The sequence below is a fragment of the Mastomys coucha genome, chromosome X (genome assembly GCF_008632895.1).
Source record: "Mastomys coucha isolate ucsf_1 chromosome X, UCSF_Mcou_1, whole genome shotgun sequence".
Classification (NCBI taxonomy): Eukaryota; Metazoa; Chordata; class Mammalia; order Rodentia; family Muridae; genus Mastomys; species Mastomys coucha.
In genome coordinates this window covers 103,160,741-103,163,819 of record NC_045030.1, presented here as the reverse complement: position 1 = coordinate 103,163,819, position 3,079 = coordinate 103,160,741, and the positions used below count along the sequence as shown (strand labels likewise).

The following is a 3,079-nucleotide window of genomic DNA, read 5'->3' as shown; positions in this document are numbered from 1 at the left end:
CTACAGCCAGAAGTCCAAACAAGAGTTCTCCATCTATCCAGCCCCACAAGTGTCCACAGCTGTAATGGAGCCCTACAACTCCATCCTGATCACACATGCCACCCTGGAATGCTCAGACGGTGCCTTCATTGTGGACAATGAGGCCATCTATGACATCTGCCATCACAACCAGGATATTGAGGGTTCACCCTATAACAACTTCAACCACCTCATCAGCCAAATCTACTCCTGCAGAGCACAGTTTCCTTGTGCTCTGATGGGGTTCTTCATGTAGATGTGACAGAGTTCCAGTGAAAACTGGTGCCCTACCCCCTCATCCACTTCTCCTTGGCCTTCTATGCTCCATCGTCTCTGCAGAGAAGGCCTGCCACGAGCAGCAGTCAATGGCAGAGTTTACCAATGGCGATGCCTGGTTTGAACCTGCCAACCAGGTGGTGACTCTTAGCATGGCAGGCAGGTACATAGCCTACCATGCCTCCTCTGCCATGGAGATGTGGTGCCCAAGGATGTGAATGCTGCCATTGCCTGCCATTAAGATGAATCATACTATGCAGCATCCCACAGGCTTCAGGATTGGTGTCAATTACTAGCCACCCACCGTGGTGCCTGTGGGTGACTTGGCCAAGGTGCAGTGTACAGTGAGCCTGCTGAGCAACACCATTGCCATTACTGAAGCCTGTTCCTGTCCTGACCACAAGCTTGACTTGATGTAGGCCAAGAGGGCTTTTGTACACTGGTATGGTAGTGAGTTCATGGAGGAGGAGTTTTCGGAGGTTAGAGAGGATATGCTGTCCTGAAGAAGGATCATGAAGAAGTAGGCATGGACTCTGTGGTTGTTTGTATATGCTTGACCCAGGGAGTGTCACTATTGGGAGGTTTGGCCTTGTTGGGGGAAGTGTGTCACTGTAAGGGGGAGCTTTGTGACCCTCCTCTTAGCTCAGTGGAATCCAGTCTTCTCCTAACAGCCTTCAGATGAAGATGTAGAACTTTCAACTCTGCCTTCACCATACCTACCTGGATGGTACCATGGCTTGATGATACTGGACTGAATCTCTGACCTTGTAAACCAGCTCCTAGTAAATGTTGTCCTGATAAGAGTTGCCTTGGTCATGGTGTCTGTTCATAGCAGTAAAACCTTAAGTCAGACTCCTATGAAACAGCGATGAGGGAAAAGAATAGACAGCTACTTGGAGCCTCTCCATTTTGTTTATTGCAAAATCATTTCAAAATAAACAGTCTCCCTGTCAAAGAAGAAGAGGAGAAAGAATGAAATTAAGAAAAAAAGAAAGAAAATGAAGAAGAAAAAAGAATGATTATAAAAGTAATTGAGACCTCCTCTTTTAGTAGTCTCTCTGTATTCTTATTGGGGAGCCATGGTCTCCTTGTGAGCCTTTCCTTGGGTTTGCTTGGAGTTCATTTACTTCCCAGAGCTGCGCTTTTCTCATTTTGCCACAGGTCTGGGACCTTTCTAACATTGTTTCTTCTGATTATTTGGTTACTTGTGTGTCCACAATGGCAATCAAATCTGGTGAATTCTTATTTCTCCATAGCTTAATGAATTTCTTCATGGCTTTCCTTCCCTTGACTTCTTGAGGCTGCATTAAGATATTTCTGATGCCTGACAATTTGCTCATATTTCAAGGATGCAATCGGCAGGTTTGACAGGTGACACAGAGAACATTCACCACAGCTGAAAACATGTTCTCCAGCCCTTAGCAACGCTTCCCTCTCCCTCACCCTGACACTCTCCTCTCTGTCTCTAGGCAAACACAGATATGCTTTCTGGAAATGAGGGCTTCTTTGTATTTCCTGGAATTGTGCACAAATGGAGATTGTCAAATACACACCCACCCACACACACACACACACACACACACACACACACACACACCACAGTTGGACCTTTTAAAGGCTCTGGCTTCTTTCAATCCTACTAGTAATTATTTTTTGATTCTCTTATTTTGTTTCCTCTGTCAAGGTTCTGTCTGCATTCGTAACTGACCAGTGTTTTTCTGCATAGTTACACAGCAGCTTGTTTATGTGCTCAGCTTGTCTTGGGCATTTGGATGTGTCTCCGCTATGTTTATATTAAATCTGGCTTTTCTGCATTTCCATGTACATGATTTATTTGGATTGTACTTGAGTATTCAGTCATTCAGAGATCAGGAAGACCATGTTTCACTGGTAGTATATTTAGTTTGACATTTTTGTTTGAAAGCAGATAAGTAAAGAAGGGAATAGTGAAATAGCATATGACTTTTACCAACTACAGAAATAAGTATTCATTTTGATCATTCATGTGGAAATTAGTGACAATATTAGTCATATTTAGCAATATAATAGCAGTGTATAGTATAATAAAGTGGCATTACTTCCTTTTTAATGGATAGTGGCTCAGGGTATGAAAATCATGGCCGAACATATGGCTTCCTGCTCCAGCAGAAGAGAGTAATATATTCCCTAGCACTCATATTGCTCCAGATGTTTGCCTGTCATTTCAGTTCTGGTAGGTCCAGTGTCTTCATTTGTTCTCAACCTTCTCTTGCAGGTACATTGTACATATAAACTCACTCAGGCTCACACACATACACACAATTTTTAGAAATATTTAAAAAATATACCCTCAGGATGGATATCTAGTCAAAACTATTTTCTCTAAATTAGAGAAAATGATAGGCACATGTCAGAAATTGTAACCTGCTAGTGCAGAAGCACATGATCTAATCTGGGAACATACAAAAGCACATGGAAATGTAAACTATATTTGGTGAATCATTATAGAGAAATCATAGGGGACTCAATCTTGAATGATCCCTAAGTATTTGTGTTTCAGCTTGTATAGTTCTAGTAGTTTCTCAGTGAAAATCAATGAGAATCTACCTCATTGTTTAGGCCTGAGAAAAAGGATAGTCACCATTCTAAAGTCTACCACATTTTGTCCTTTCTATTTGTTTCAACCTCAAGAAAATCTATGTACTCAAAGACTACCCTACTAGGGTTTCCCAGAGTTTGGTCTAGAAGAAGGGAACAATGAGCTCCAACCCATTCTATTACATATTTTTTAAAAGACATAATATTT

At 42.0% G+C, this 3,079-nt stretch overlaps 1 pseudogene; it reads left to right on the top strand.

The window, feature by feature from the left end:
- Positions 1-1,998, top strand: part of LOC116089966 — a 10,426-nt pseudogene extending 8,428 nt beyond the window's left edge.
- The last annotated feature ends 1,081 nt before the right edge of the window (positions 1,999-3,079 follow it).